Source organism: Carcharhinus amblyrhynchos, chromosome 12 (assembly GCF_965287045.1).
Source record: "Carcharhinus amblyrhynchos chromosome 12, sCarAmb.v2.hapA, whole genome shotgun sequence".
NCBI classification, from domain to species: Eukaryota; Metazoa; Chordata; class Chondrichthyes; order Carcharhiniformes; family Carcharhinidae; genus Carcharhinus; species Carcharhinus amblyrhynchos.
The window spans coordinates 88,492,271-88,509,190 of NC_137335.1; the positions used below are offsets into that span (position 1 = coordinate 88,492,271).

A 16,920-nucleotide genomic window follows, 5' to 3' on the forward strand; every position below is an offset into this window, starting at 1 on the left:
GTGGAATGAGGGTATAATTGGCAGGGAATTTCAAAAAACAACAAGTTTTGCAGAAGAGTCACACAGACTTGAAACTTTCACTTTTTTTTGGTCATTTATGGGACACGGGCTTCACTGGCTGGGCCACCATTTATTGCCCATCCCTTTTTGCCCTGGGGGGGCAGCTGAGAGTCAGCCACATTGCTGTGGCTCTGGAGTCACACGGAGGCCAGACCAGGTAAGGACGGCAGATTTCCTTCCCTGAAGGACATTAGTGACCCAGATGGGTTTTTCCGACAATCAACAAAGTTTTATGATCATCAATAGATTCTTAACTCCAGGCATTTTTTATTGAATTCAAATTCCATCAACTGCCGTGGCAGGATTCGAACCCGGGTCCCCGGAACATTAGCTGAGTTTCTGGATTAATGTTCCAGCGTGAATATCACAAGGCCATTGCCTCCTCTCTGTTCCCCTTTCTGTAGATACTGCTGGAAAACGCAAGTCTTATCAGCATTTTCTGTTATTTCCAGAACATCAGATATTAGAAAATAAAAGTCTAAACAGGATAAGAGGAACCACATGATCTGACAGTACAAATACATTCATTGCAAAAAGTCAGGACATGAGACCATAATAAAAGCAAATCAAACACGAGGATAGAGAAACGGAATTGGAAGAAAGAAGTTGCTAAATCTGTATCTGGCCTGGTTTATGTCACACTTTCCATTCTGTGTACAATCTGATCGCCACCCTTGACAAGTTAGGACTGAGACGACATTTGTTTGAGGCGTTCAAAATCAAGAGGGGTCTGGATAGAGTAGACTGGGGAGAAACCGTGAAAGTATCGCAAATGAGAGGACACGGGTTTAAAGTAATTGGTAAAAGAAGCAAAAGTGCTTCAAAAACAAACCTTTTCGCACAGCGAGTGTTTGAGGTCCAGAATGCACTAGCTGGAAATGTGAAGTTTCAACTAGGAATTCCTAAAGGGAATTAAATAAGGTGGTGGGATAATACATGTGCAGGGCTGTGGGGAAAAGGCCAGGGAGAGGAGCTTGCTGAGTTACTCTTACAGACAGCAAGCACAGACTCAATGGGCTGAGTGATCACATCACAAAAGATGACCATTCTAAGATTTGCTGATATCGTCAAAAGCCACTGGAGATGGTGTGGAAGAGGCTTACAGGGAAATGCTACAAGTGTGGTTGAAACTACCAACTAAGGAGAAACAGTTGAGATCCCTATTCTCTGAAAAAGAGGAAGCTTAGGAGTGACTTTAGGTCAAAGTCTTGAAAATGATAGAAGATTTTGATCACTAGAAAATAGTCACCCATAAACCAATAGGGAACTCAGAGGAAACTACACCACTGAGAGAGCAGTGAGAATGAGGAGCTTGCTCCTGCAGGGAGTGGTTAACATGAATAATCCTGATGTATTTAAGGGGAATCTAGACAAACTCCAGTGAGAAGGGAGTAGACTGACCTAGACGAGGAAGGATGAGGGAGACTGGGTTGAAACCAGCATGGTCTGGTTCTATGGTGTATATACTGTGTAAACCTATAGAATCTATACGAGTGGCTAAGATGGAATCAACTCCAAGTGATGCAGTTTTTAGTGAGTATCATTAACCCACGTGCTCTCCATGTATATCTACGCTATTGTCAGCATTTGGAGACCTGAGCAACGTGAAGACTATCGTCCTTGTTCCAATGGCAACATCTGGAACTCTGCCTGTCCTTCTCAGGAGGAACCTCAGACCATTAAGCAGATGCAACTCATGGGCAGATCATTAACGCTCAGTACCTGGTTGCATCTTTCTCAGCTCTGTAATGGTTTAGGGTGAGGGAGATGGAGCCCCCATCCAATTGCCTGAACCATCTGTGACCTTTGTGCAAAGACTATCTGAATATCTTGCTGCTCAACCCAATGGATGCTGTGCGCTGATGATGAATGTGCACGAGTGCACTCTCAGGCTCTGTCTGATCTGCTGCTGCTCCCCTACACGGTGGGTACTGAAGGAGGTACTTTCACTACAGCTGGTTGTTTCTGTATAACTGAACTCGGAGAGTTCAGCAATGCAAAACATCCAACTTTCAACAGAATCTTGGATCTGAAACTCCAAGTATCCGGTTTGAGTCTCAGCCAAAGCTCCTTGGAGTTTCACATGGCAGATAGAGAGCAGAGGCTGGGGGAAAATCAAACCGCCCCTCTCGCAGTTTCCTGCTGTCATTTCCTGAGCATTTTTTCCACGATTTAATTAAACGCATACCAGAGGGGGTGCGGTCAATGTTTCACTCAGATTCCGTAGGCTGGAGCTTCAGCTGAGTCTACGAGCTCCGGTGACGACTTCTGATTATCTCCTTGAGACAGATATTCCATCACCCCAGGACTGCTGGACAGAGAAGAAAGGCTGGCCTTAGGACCAGTCACGTCCCAGCTGAGAGGGGAGCGAGCAGCAGAAACTGTGGACAGCCATCTTGGGGTCTCTGTTGTCTTCACTGCGTCTATTTCAATAGCAGCTTCGAGGTCCGTTGGTAAGTGACATGAACTTTAGTTACTGATGATGTGAGGCTGTGGTAGATGAAGAAGCTGATAAGTGAAGAGCAAGGTCTACTCATTTCTGGAAGGTTCTTCTGCACAATCAGAAGTTTCGAGAAAGTTTAGCAGAGAGAACATGGCCCCCTGTGAGGACAGAATCCACCGTCAACCAAAGATCTTTTCAGAATATTGTCAGCGCCAGAATTAGTGTAACAGAAGCCCACTACTTCTTGGACCAATCGCAGCCTCACAAGTTATTGTAGGCGGAGGAGGTTTGAGGGAGGTATGAGGGAGGTAGTGAGGGAGATAGTGAGGGAGGGAGAGAGACAGGGAGGTGGGGGTTGGGTTAACATGATACTGTTTCATACGTGGAACTCTGTCCAGATGTTTGTGAGAGAGAAGCTTGTTATAGATATACATCCTGCTGATTCAGTCTGTGCCAGAGGTTTGGAGACTGCAGACTCCAGATATATGGAAATAGCTTTTAAAAGTACCAGGGGAGAAACCTCTATTTAAAAGTACTTTCCTGTAAAGCTCGATAGATAGATTAATAAATGTTGGCAAGTGATGGAGGGAATTAAACACAAAAGCTACATAAACCATTAGATGATTTCACTGGGAAGGAGGCAGCCTCAGGACACACTGTAGAAATTCTGCCTCCTTCTCAGAGACTTCTCAGTTTGTGTTTTCCTCTCTCTTTCCCAATCCCGTTTTGATCCCTATACTGGGAGTTTCCTGTTTTATTCATTCTGGGGATGTGAGTGTCCCTGCCAAGGGTGGAGGGTTTTGCCATCTCTAACTGCCCTCGAGTATTTGAGATTTTTTGGGAATCTTCTCTTTCTCTCTTCTTTCTGTTCTGTTCCATTACCTTTCGATTCACTTCCTTCTCTACATAAAGCCAACTTGTTTTTCATTTCACTTTCCTTTCAGAAACCCAAGTGGGTTTCCTCCGGGCGCTCCGGTTTCCTCCCACAGTCTGAAAGACGTGCTGGTTAGAGTGCATTGACCATGCTGAGTTCTCCCTCAGTGTAACCCAAACAGGTGCCGGGGTGTGGCGACTGGGGGATTTTCACAGTAACTTCATTGCAGTGTTAATGTAAACCTACTTGTGACACTAATAAATAAACTTTAAACTCATCATGTCTGTGTTTGCGTCAGATGAGTGAGGACGAGTGAGGAAGAGTGAGGATGAGGGAGGATGAGGGACGATGAGGGAGGATGGGTGAGGATGTGGGAGGATGAGTGAGGATGAGTGAGGAAGAGTGAGGATGAGTGAGGATGAGTGAGGATGAGTGAGGATGAGGGGCGATGAGGGAGGATGGGTGAGGATGAGTGAGGATGTGGGAGGATGAGTGAGGAAGAGTGAGGATGAGTGAGGATGAGTGAGGATGAGTGAGGAAGAGTGAGGATGAGTGAGGATGAAGGACGATGAGGGACGATGAGGGAGGATGGGTGAGGATGGGTGAGGATGGGTAAGGATGAGTGAGGATGAGGAGAGTGCAGCCAAGCTGCCTCTACCTGGGAAGGGTTAAAGATGTGCAGAAAGCAGCTGGTTTTCTTGATGTTCTTTTAGCCAATAACATGTTTACAAGGATGAATGGGCCTCTGTTACATTTGTCTGCTCCTAATGACATCCCAGCGGATATTACATTATATTATTTTCATATCAAAGTTCCTGGAGCAGACTATTCTAGGCTTCTATTTCGTACAGTTCAGTTCCCAAATCACTTACTCCCTTTGATAATGTTTACTGTCATTCAATAGAAACCCCACAAAAAGAGAGAGGGTCTCCACCCTCCCCGCCCTCCCCAAACACCAGAGAGAGGGTCTCCACACCCCCCTCCCCAAACACCAGAGAGAGGGTCTCCACACCCCCCCTCCCCAAACACCAGAGAGAGGGTCTCCACCTCCCCCCCTCCCCAAACACCAGAGAGAGGGTCTCCACCTCCCCCCCTCCCCAAACACCAGAGAGAGGGTCTCCACCTCCCCCCTCCCCAAACACCAGAGAGAGGGTCTCCCCAACCCCCTCCCCAAACACCAGAGAGAGGGTCTCCACACCCCCCCTCCCCAAACACCAGAGAGAGGGTCTCCACCTCCCCCCTCCCCAAACACCAGAGAGAGGGTCTCCCCAACCCCCTCCCCAAACACCAGAGAGAGGGTCTCCCCAACCCCCTCCCCAAACACCAGAGAGAGGGTCTCCCCAACCCCCCTCCCCAAATACCAGAGAGAGGGTCTCCACCTCCCCCCTCCCCAAACACCAGAGAGAGGGTCTCCACCTCCCCCCTCCCCAAACACCAGAGAGAGGGTCTCCACCTCCCCCCTCCCCAAACACCAGAGAGAGGGTCTCCACCTCCCCCCTCCCCAAACACCAGAGAGAGGGTCTCCACCTCCCCCCTCCCCAAACACCAGAGAGAGGGTCTCCACCTCCCCCCTCCCCAAATACCAGAGAGAGGGTCTCCACCCTCCCTCCCCCTCCCCAAACACCAGAGAGAGGGTCTCCACCTCCCCCCTCCCCAAACACCAGAGAGAGGGTCTCCACCTCCCCCCTCCCCAAACACCAGACAGAGGGTCTCCCCAACCCCCTCCCCAAACACCAGAGAGAGGGTCTCCACCTCCCCCACTCCCCAAACACCAGAGAGAGGGTCTCCACCTCCCCCCTCCCCAAACACCAGACAGAGGGTCTCCCCAACCCCCTCCCCAAACACCAGAGAGAGGGTCTCCACCTCCCCCACTCCCCAAACACCAGAGAGAGGGTCTCCACCTCCCCCCTCCCCAAACACCAGGGAGAGGGTCTCCCCAACCCCCTCCCCAAACACCAGAGAGAGGGTCTCCACCTCCCCCCTCCCCAAACACCAGAGAGAGGGTCTCCACACCCCCCTCCCCAAACACCAGAGAGAGGGTCTCCACCTCCCCCCTCCCCAAACACCAGAGAGAGGGTCTCCACCTCCCCCTCCCCAAACACCAGAGAGAGGGTCTCCACCTCCCCCCCCCCCAAACATCAGAGAGAGGGTCTCCCCAACCCCCTCCCCAAACACTGGAGAGAGGGTCTCCCCAACCCCCTCCCCAAACACCAGAGAGAGGGTCTCCACACCCCCCCTCCCCAAACATCAGAGAGAGGGTCTCCACACCCCCCCTCCCCAAACACCAGGGAGAGGGTCTCCACCTCCCCCCTCCCCAAACATCAGAGAGAGGGTCTCCACACCCCCCCTCACTAGAGTGATGATGAAGTGGGGAACGCTGGATGGAGTGATGGAGCTGGGGATAGGGATGGAACCAAATCTCACCTTCAATGCCTTTGCCCCCTGAGCCTTTTCTCTGTCAGTGCCTCAATCCCAGCTGATCTGTAACTCAGTCCCCTTTCCCTGTCTCTCACCACCCAACAGACAGACAGTGAGTTGGAAATGCTCCCCCAGTCCTTCCCCAGCATCTAGGATTGTTCAGGAGAGACAGTGCAAATTCTTCGACCTGATAACATGTTTCCGGAACAGCTGCCCTCATTTAATTCTTTTGAAAATCTCCATCAGATCATCCCTCAGTCTTCAAAACTCAAATTGGCCACAAGCTGAGGTCTTTTTTTACATATTTATGGGAAGTGGGTGCCATTAACTAGACCAGCGTTTATTGCCTATCCCTAACTGCTCCTTGAGAAGGTGGTGGTGAGCTGCCTCCTGGAACCACTGCGGTCCATGTGATGTAGGCACAGCCACAGTGCTGTTTGGGAGGCAGTTCCAGCAACAGTGAAGGAACAATGATGTATTTCCAAGTCAGGATGGTGAGTGACTTGGAGGGGAACTCCCAGGTGGTGGCGTTCCCAAATATCTGCCGCCCTTATCCTTCAAGATAGAAGTGGCCATGGATCTGGAAAGTGCTGTCTAAGCAACCTTGGTGAGTTGCTGCAGTGTATCTTGTGGATGGTACACACGGCTGCCACTATTCATCAGCAGTGAGGGGGAATGGATCTTTCTGGAAGGATAGCAATAAACTAAGCTGCTTTATCCTGGATGGTGTTGAGCTTTTTGAGTGTTTGTTGGAGCTGCACTAATCCAGACAAGCGGAGAGCATTCTATTCATGCAAACTATTCTCGTAATTTAACCCTTTTGGCTCAGGTGAATCTGTGCTCCAGCGCACCCTCAGTCTTTCATTGGCACAAGCTGCTTATTTTTAAATTCCAGTTTTATTTAATTCATTAATTAAAGGCTGTGAGAGATTGAATGGATGTCACCCGATCATGAGCACAGACCTGAGGTCCTCTTGCACTTTGACATGGCCAGTCCCGAACCCCCGGTCACTGAGAGTCCCGAACCCCCGGTCACTGAGAGTCCCGAACCCCCGGTCACTGAGAGTCCCGATCCCCCGGTCACTGAGAGTCCCGAACCCCCAGTCACTGAGAGTCCTGAACCCCCAGTCACTGAGAGTCCTGAACCCCCGGTCACTGAGAGTCCCGAACCCCCGGCCACTGAGAGTCCCGAACCCCCGGTCACTGAGAGTCCCGAACCCCCGGCCACTGAGAGTCCCGAACCCCCGGTCACTGAGAGTCCCGAACCCCCGGTCACTGAGAGCCCCGATCCCCCGGTCACTGAGTGTCCCGAACCCCCGGTCACTGAGAGCCCCGAACCCCCGGTCACTGAGAGTCCCGAACCCCCGGTCACTGAGAGTCCCGAACCCCCGGTCACTGAGTGTCCCGAACCCCCGGTCACTGAGAGTCCCGAACCCCTGGTCACTGAGAGTCCCGAACCCCCGGTCACTGAGAGTCCCGAACCCCCGGTCACTGAGAGTCCCGAACCCCCGGTCACTGAGTGTCCCGAACCCCCGGTCACTGAGAGTCCCGAACCCCCGGTCACTGAGAGTCCCGAACCCCCGGTCACTGAGAGTCCCGAACCCCCGGTCACTGAGAGTCCCGAACCCCCGGTCACTGAGAGTCCCGAACCCCCGGTCACTGAGAGTCCCGAACCCCCGGTCACTGAGTGTCCCGAACCCCCGGTCACTGAGAGTCCCGAACCCCCGGTCACTGAGAGTCCCGATCCCCCGGTCACTGAGTGTCCCGAACCCCCGGTCACTGAGAGTCCCGAACCCCCGGTCACTGAGAGTCCCGAACCCCCGGTCACTGAGAGTCCCGAACCCCCGGTCACTGAGAGTCCCGAACCCCCGGTCACTGAGAGTCCCGAACCCCCGGTCACTGAGTGTCCCGAACCCCCGGTCACTGAGAGTCCCGAACCCCCGGTCACTGAGAGTCCCGATCCCCCGGTCACTGAGAATCCCGAACCCCCGGTCACTGAGAATCCCGAACCCCCGGTCACTGAGAGTCCCGAACCCCCGGTCACTGAGAGTCCCGATCCCCCGGTCACTGAGAGTCCCGAACCCCCGGTCACTGAGAGTCCCGAACCCCCGGTCACTGAGAGTCCCGATCCCCCGGTCACTGAGAGTCCCGAACCCCCGGTCACTGAGAGTCCCGAACCCCCGGTCACTGAGAGTCCCGAACCCCCGGTCACTGAGAGTCCCGAACCCCCGGTCACTGAGAGTCCCGAACCCCCGGTCACTGAGAGTCCCGATCCCCCGGTCACTGAGAGTCCCGAACCCCCGGTCACTGAGAGTCCCGAACCCCCGGTCGCTGAGAATCCCGAACCCCCGGTCACTGAGAGTCCCGAACCCCCGGTCACTGAGAGTCCCGAACCCCCGGTCACTGAGAGTCCCGAACCCCCGGTCACTGAGAGTCCCGAACCCCCGGTCACTGAGAGTCCCGATCCCCCGGTCACTGAGAGTCCCGAACCCCCGGTCACTGAGAGTCCCGAACCCCCGGTCGCTGAGAATCCCGAACCCCCGGTCACTGAGAGTCCCGAACCCCCGGTCACTGAGAGTCTGTAGCTGGATCCTGAGCCTTAGACAGGCCACCTTCCCCTCTTCAGCTTACCCTCCAGAACACCGTCCCATTGGAAATGAAGACTGGGATTTTCCAGTCCTGCCAGTGGCTTCTGGACACTTCAAATTTTCCCAACCCGCCCACCACAGGCAGAACCGGAAAACCAGAGGCCAGGATTTAACCATCTGTGATTTCACCGGGATAATTCCAATCATATTCCGACTGGAAGTGTAACTTGCCTCAGGATTGGGCCACAGCTTCAAGGATTGGTCAATAACTCTGCAGCACCTGTGTGCTGATCGAGCATCACCTCTTCCCTCAAACTTTTCTGGAACTTTCTCCTCTGTTGAGTCTCTGGGTGTTTGCTTATCCTCGCTCCCAAATTTCTCCCTGGAAAGGATCGTTTCCTGTTTCTCTCAGCCTCTGTACTCAGTGACTCGTCATCCTCAACCCTCACTGACTACAACCTCCAGCCCTGCTCCTCATTCCCTCCTCGAGGTAACCAAGCTTCCGCCTCCAAAACAACACTTATTCACCTATCACAGCCTCCCCAATAACCTCACTATCCACTGTGGTGACAATTGGAGAAACCCTTCTTCTCCTCATCACCAACCTGCAAACTCCCAAAACAGTCTACTGCCTCCCTTCCCCTCACCACCCCACCCCCCCCCCACCCTTTCCAACTCTCCCTTCCTCTAAATCCGCATGGAAAAACCAACTCACTCACTGCTGCAATTTCCCAAATCCCAATTCATCCCTGCAGCCGCTATTTGCTTAATCACATCCTCTTGTTAACCTTTAACATCCTCATTCCCATCAGAACCATGACTCAGTCCCACTTGGTCATTCTCCCCGGCTGCCCTCCCCAGTTAGTTTATGAGGGGAGACAGAGCAGGCTCGCAACATTATACTTTAACATCTCTCACTTGGTTTGGCTAACCACAGCCACAAGGAGCTCAGGAACTTCTCTGTCACTGAGGTCCAGAACATTTGTTCAGCTGACTCCTTCCTTCCCTTCCCCCAGCCCCTCAAACAAATTCTTCTTGAATGCTAAGCCAGTGCCCCCTCTACATTCTCTCTCATCCTCACTCATGGTCTCTCTAAAGACATCTCAAAACAGCTTTCCCCTTTGGGACGCTCCCTCTTTCTCAACATTGCCCCGTTTCCACCGTGACTCTCTGGAACAGATCAGGCTGCACTCATATTCCCGGGATCTGTGAGCTGGTGATACTGATTGTGGGAGAACGCACCTCATTTGCCAAATACCATCCTTATGGAAAAGCAGCTGCAATTGTAAAAACATCTGTCTTTCAGGGCCTGGCCTGACGTTTCTATTCTTCTTTCATGGATGTTGGGGGGATTGGGGGACGGGGGAGGAGTGGGGGGGAGGCATGGCTTGGGGGTGGGGGGGCTATTATCTCAAAGTCTCATTGGTTACTCATCCTTAAATGAACAGTCTCACTCAGCCATTTCAGGGGGGCAGTTAGCCACATTGCTGTGGGTCTGGAGTCCCATGTAGGCCAGGTAAGGATGGCAGATTTCCTTTCTTCGAGGATATTAGTAAACCAGATGAATTTTTACAGCAACTGAAGCTCGTTTCATTACTGAGACAGTTTCAATTTCTGGGTTCTATCACTTGAATTCACCAGCTGTTCCCAGAGCATTCCCCGGGGCCTTTGGATTACTAGGGCAGTGACACTGCCACTCCATCTCACTGCGAGGGTGTACGGATGGGTGTGCGCACCAGGGCAAGTATACAGTTAACTGGAAAGAGCTCATCTTCACAGGAGGTTCTGGGAGCTATTATTCTCGTGACATTCCTTCAGAAATGTGTTTGCTTACACTGTTGGCAACAATTCTTTCTGGGACATAGTTCAATGGGCATGGGCAAATGGCCAGTTGCTCGCTCACGTAACAGCCTTGCTGTGTTGCAGACTGTTTGATGGGTTGAGGGTGTCTGAGGCCCAGTCTGGGTTATTGGTAATGGTTCGGAGCAGTAAGTCCACAGAGGTTGCCCTTCCAACCTTTGGTAGCTGAGGGCCAGATAATGTCCGGATCCTGAGTAGCAGCGATAACGTCATCCAGCCCAGAATATATTTCCACGGACTCTCAGCAGACACTGAGTTTCAGAGCAGATTGTGTTTCGAAGCGATTCACTTGGGGGGTCTTTTCACTGATGCAGCTGCCTCATCCCTATGTGTAATTTTCACCTCATTATTAATAATGAGGTGTCAGTTAATTCCCACCCCACTGCTCTGTTACCAGACAGCCCATCTCAGGCAGCCTAACATCAAAACCTTTACCTAATTGATCAGACTTTGATGGGCTGATTGTTGCCCCCTCCCCATCATGTGTTTCACAGTGTCTGCCACTCTGCCCTGTAACCTATGCAGTAAAAAGTCTGACAACGCCAGGTTGAAGTCCAACCGATTTATTTGATAGCTTATGAGTTTACTATCAAATAAATCGGTTGGACTTAAACTATAACAAAGAAATTAGCTTAACTTTTAACAAGTGAGCAATATTTAAACAAGGTACAAGATGCTAACCTCTCACTGAGTTCCAATTCAAGTGATATTCCTCTTATAGAATTAACCCCCTCTTCAAAATCAGTCAGCAAAACACAGAATTAGTTGCTTGTCTCAGGTTAACAGTCTTAAAGCTTTCAGAACACTTCTAGAGAGAGAGAGTGAGAGATAGAGAGACACATCTTGTTTAGAACATAGAATATAGAAAAACTACAGCACAAACAGGCCCTTCGGCCCACAAGTTGCACCAATCCTATCCCTACCTACCAGGCCTATCTATATACCTCAATCCCATTAAATCCCATATACTCATCCAGAAGTCTCTTAAAAGACCCCAGTGAGTTTGGCTCCACCACCACAGCTGGCAGCCGATTCCACTCACTCACCACCCTCTGAGTGAAAAACTTACCCCTGACATCTCCTCTGTACTTGCTTCCCAGCACCTTAAACCTGTGTCCTCTCGTGGCGACCGTTTCAGCCCTGGGAAATAGTCTCCGAGAATCCACCCTCTCTATTCCTCATAGATCTCATTGTTTCTTTCTCATTGTTTCTTTCAGAACTATGCAGTAACTCCTTGTTTTAAAATGAAAGAGAAATAATTTTTCCCTGTAAACTAAACTCCGCCCATTAAGCATGAAACTCCGTCTTTTTGAATCAACAAAGTCAAAATTGTACTCTGCAACTCCAGGGGAAATCTAAGTAAACACAAAGGCATTAGCCCTTCCTCAGCAAACACCCCAGGTACTTAACTTTTCCCCATTTACCAATTTAAAAGATTTGTTAGACATTTCTTAATGTACTTTAGGGAAGGAAATATGTTGTCCTAACCTGGTCTGGCCTACGTGTGACCCCAGAGCCACAGCAATGTGGCGACTTTCAATTGTCTTTGGACAACTAGGAATGGACAGTGGGTGCTGGCTGACCAGTGACACCCATGGCCCATGAATGAATAAAAAAAATTGACACCTTGCTAACAAGATCTGAATTTTAAACATGCCCCTTACATGATATACATATTGTCATCATCACAGAATCCACAGCTGAAATGTTGGGATGTAATATTTCAGGCCAAAGAGAACAGCTATTGGCTGCTTAGGAAGAGAATGAAAGATTTTGAGTTGATAGCAACTTGCACAAACCCAGGATGGTCCTGAATTATAATGATGGCCATAATGTAAGAAAAACAAACTCCAATTTTCACACAGCAAGATCCCACAAGCTGCAATGTCTTATTGCCCAAATCACCCGAGTTCATGGGATTGATTGATGGGTAGATGTTGGCCAGAAAGCAGAAATATTAAAAAAAACTTTACAAAGAACAAAAAACAAAGAAAATTCCAGCACAGGAACAGGCCCCTCGGCCCTCCAAGTCTGCACCGACTATGCTGCCCGTCTGAACTAAAACCCCCTACCCTTCTGGGGACCATATCCCTCTATTCCCATCCTATTCATGAACTTGTCAATACCTCCTAAAAATCATTACCATATCCACTTCCACTACCTCCCCTGACAACGAGTTCCGGGCACCCTATACTCTCTGTGCAAAAAATCTGCCTTGTACATCTCCTTTAAACCTTAAACCTGTGCCCCCCCAGTAATTGACTCTTCCACCCTGGGAAAAAGCTTCTGACTATCCACTCTGTCCGTGCCTCTCATAATCTTGTAGACTTCTATCAGGTCTTCCCTCAACCTCCGTCGCTCCAGTGAGAGCAAACCAAGTTTCTCCAACCTCTCCTCATAACTAATGCCCTCCATACCAGGCAACATCCTGGTAAATCTTTTCTGTACCTTCTCCAAATTCTCCACATCCTTCTGGTAGTGTGGTGACCAGAATTGAACACAATATTCCAAATGTGGCCTCACTAAGGTTCTATAAAGCTGCAACATGACTTGCCAATTTTTAAACTCAGTGCCCCGGCTGATGAAGGCAAGCAGGCCGTATGCCTTCTTGACTACCTTCTCCACCTGCATTGCCACTTTCAGTGACCTGTGTATCTGTACACCCAGATTCCTCTGCCTATCAATACACTTAAGGGTTCTGTCATTTATTGTATATTTCCTATCTGTATTAGACCTTCCAAAATGCATTATCTCACATTTATCCGGATTAAACTCCAACTGCCCAAGTCTCCAACTGATCTATACCCTGCTGTATCCTCTGATGGTCCTCATCGCTATCCGCAAATCCACCAACCTTCGTGTTATCCGCAAACTTACTAATCAAGCCAGTTACATTTCCCTCCAAATCATTTATATATATTACAAACAGCAAAGGTCCCAGCACTGATCCCTGAGGAACGCCACTTGTCACAGCCCTCCATTCAGAAACACACCCTTCCATTGCTACCCTCTGTCTTCTTTGACCGAGCCAGTTTTGTATCCATCGTGCCAGCTCACCTCTGATCCCATGTGACTGCACCTTCTGCACCAGTCTGCCATGAGGGACCTCGTCAAAGGCCTTACTGAAGTCCATGTAGACAACATCCACTGCCCCACCCTCATCAATCATCTTCATCACTTCCTCAAAAATCTTGATCAAGTTTGTGAGACACGATCTCCCCTTCACAAAACTATGTTGCCTCTCACTAATACGTCCACTTATTTCCAAATGGGAATAAATCCTGTCTCGAAGAATCCTCTCCAATAATTTCCTTATCACTGATGTAAGGCTCACCGGCCTGTAATTACCTGGATTATTCTTGTTACCCTTCTTAAACAAAGGAACAACATTGGCTATTCTCCAATCCTCTGGGACCTCCCTTGTGGCCAGTGAGGATACAAAGATTTCTCTCAAGCCTCAACAATTTCCTCCCTTGCCTCTGTCAGTATTCTGGGGTAAATCCCATCAGGCCCTGGGGACTTGTCTACCTTAATGCTTCTTAAGCACAGAAGAGGCCATTCATCCCATTTATCCTATTCCAGCCTTTGAAAGACAAGTCAATTTACTCCTACTGCCTTATTCTGTCACCGTTTCTCTGTAATTTTCTCTTTAATTATTGATGTAATGCATTTTGAAAGTTATTCTTGAATTTGCCTCCAGTGCCCCTTCAGACAGAACAACACAGATCATAACAACTCGCTGTACAAAGACAGCTTCATCTCCCCTTGTTCTCCTTCACTGATTCCCTTCAATCTCTGATTATCGAGCCAGTGGGTCAGTCTCTTTCTCACAGACTCAATCCAAACCCTTCATCATTACAAAGGACTGAATTCCTCCAACACTGCACATTCAATACTTCTCTGGGAAAACTATTTTATATTTTAGGAAACTCCTTTCTGTATAAAATTAGAAATGTGTTTCAAACTCTCCGTCTGAAATTCCCCAGAGTTAAATATAGAGATTCACGGAAAGAATTGGAAATGGGCTCACAGTGGAAACTAATTCCAGAGAGAAGCAAACAGGTATTCTAGCAAACGTCAGAACAGACCGGCAATCCCACGGGAGCTCATTACATCTCAATCATTAATCAGCTTCAGATGTAAGTGAAATTCTCAAAGCACAGAAAGAGGCAATTACACCTGTGTCCCCTCTCTCTCTCAGAGAGAGCTGCCCCCAGTCCCATTGCCCTGTGCCCTCTGTCTCTCTCTGAGCTGCTCTCAGTCCCATTGCCCTGTGCCCTCTGTCTCTCTCTGAGCTGCTCTCAGTCCCATTGCCCTGAGCCCTCTCTCTCTCAGTCCCATTGCCCTGAGCCCTCTCTCTCTCAGTCCCATTGCCCTGAGCCCTCTCTCTCTCTCAGTCCCATTGCCCTGAGCCCTCTCTCTCTCAGTCCCATTGCCCTGAGCCCTCTCTCTCTCTCAGTCCCATTGCCCTGTGCCCTCTCTCAATCCCATTGCCCTGTGCCCTCTCTCTCTCAGTCTTATTGCCCTGTGCCCTCTCTCTCTCAATCCCATTGCCCTGTGCCCTCTCTCTCTCTCAGTCCCATTGCCCTGTGCCCTCTCTCTCTCAATCCCATTGACCTGTGCCCTCTCTTTCTCTCCCAATCTCATTGCCCTGTGCCCTCTCTCTATCTCATTGCCCTGTGCCCTCTCTCTCTCAGTCCCATTGCCCTGTGCCCTCTCTCTCTCTCAGTCCCATTGCCCTGTGCCCTCTCTCTCTCAATCCCATTGACCTGTGCCCTCTCTTTCTCTCCCAATCTCATTGCCCTGTGCCCTCTCTCTATCTCATTGCCCTGTGCCCTCTCTCTCTCAGTCCCATTGCCCTGTGCCCTCTCTCTCTCAATCCCATTGACCTGTGCCCTCTCTTTCTCTCCCAATCTCATTGCCCTGTGCCCTCTCTCTATCTCATTGCCCTGTGCCCTCTCTCTCTCAGTCCCATTGCCCTGTGCCCTCTCTCTCTCTCAGTCCTATTGCCCTGTGCCCTCTCTCTCTCAATCTCATTGCCCTGTGCCCTCTCTCTATCTCATTGCCCTGTGCCCTCTCTCTCTCAGTCCCATTGCCCTGTGCCCTCTCTCTCTCAATCTCATTGCCCTGTGCCCTCTCTCTCTCAATCTCATTGCCCTGTGCCCTCTCTCTATCTCATTGCCCTGTGCCCTCTCTCTCTCAGTCCCATTGCCCTGTGCCCTCTCTCTCTCAATCCCATTGCCCTGTGCCCTCTCGCTCAATCCCATTGCCCTGTGCCCCCCTCTCTCTTTCTGAGAGAGCTGCCCTCAGTCTCGTTGCCCTGTGCCCTCTCTCTCTCAGTCCCATTGCCCTGTGCCCTCTCTGTTTCTCTGAGAAAGCTCTCACCATTGTTCCTCACTAAGTTTATATTGACTTCACTCCTAACTTCACTAAATAATCCTCATCTCCTTAGTTAACCCTTGGATAAATACCCAATATCTCAGCACCAACACTCAAACACCAATCTAGCCTTTTGAATCCCATTCCTGTCAACTAAATTATTTCAACAACTTGGATTCTTCTAAACCAGCCTATCAGCTTCCAGATTGAACTTTGACTCTTTCACCCCAAGTATTCAGGCCAGGGGGACAATTGCACGGTGTGTCTGTGTGTCCCTCTGTGTGAGAGAGCAGGAGAATGTGACTGTGGGAAACTGTTCTGTCTGGCTGTGTCCAAATGGGCCTGTCTGGCTGGAGATGGACTGTGTCTGGGTGACACTGAGCAGGGTCTGGATGTGTCTGGGTAGCAATGGGCTTTGTCTCTGACTAGGTCTTTGTTGGAATGTCTGGGTGGCAATGTCTTGGTCTGGGTGTCTGGGTTTGGGTGATGGTGTCTGGGTATCTGTGACTAATGGGTCGCTACTTGCCTGTGATTGGGATATTTTTCTGCGTCAGTCCCTGGAGTCAGAGCGAGCAATTGTTTCATTGGAAAGTAGTTCCAGCTTTGATCACCTGTGTAAAGAATCCGCTCTGAAAGCAGAACACAGCTCTCCAGAGTAATACCTGATCCGAGTTCCCGGGACAGTGGATCCCCAGCAAAGCTCTAGCTGACATTTCTGGACACTCTGTGGGTGAGTAAAGCTTTCATTCATGGGATGTGATTGTTCTAATCTCTATCACTCTTGTTGATTTGTGTGTGGTTTATTTTGAGTCGGGGTAGAGTTATGTACAGAATATTTACTGGACTTGATGTTTGCCCCCAGCCCTCTGGTTAATGTCTGGAATAAGGATGGATAAATTTGGTGTTTAAATATGAATTCTCAGCCTGGTTCAGCTGGTCTATTTCCAGATTTCTGCCCCCCCCACCCCCCACTCCACTCCCCTGGAATTTGACCATATCCCCCTGAGAGGGGGGCTTTATTTAATTGAATCTATTTAAAATTCTGGTTTGCATCTCCCAGGGTCGCGAGTGTTATATCGGGATCCTCCCAATAAACTGCTCTGGCTAAAGGATATCAATCTGATCCCATTTTGATATTAGTCCCATCCTGTGAGTGGGGGCAATCAGACTGCGTTGCTCCTGCCTTTAATGGCGCCTAGCACTCAACGTATCCTGTCAGTGCCATCAGTGTGGAGGCTGTGCACCCTGGGGTGATGTGTTCTCAGGGTGATGTGTGAGGGTGGACGTTGAGGGGGTTC

At 50.0% G+C, this 16,920-nt stretch overlaps 1 protein-coding gene across 1 annotated transcript in view; it reads left to right on the plus strand.

Annotated features, from left to right (window-relative positions):
* Positions 1–2,319: 2,319 nt before the first annotated feature.
* Positions 2,320–16,920, plus strand: part of LOC145350489 (uncharacterized) — a 29,251-nt gene continuing 14,650 nt past the window's right edge. Inside the window, exons 1-2 of the mRNA XM_080199688.1 lie at positions 2,320–2,513; positions 16,177–16,352. The gene's annotated coding sequence lies outside the window, so the exon portion shown is untranslated. The remainder of the gene's footprint in view (positions 2,514–16,176; positions 16,353–16,920) is intronic.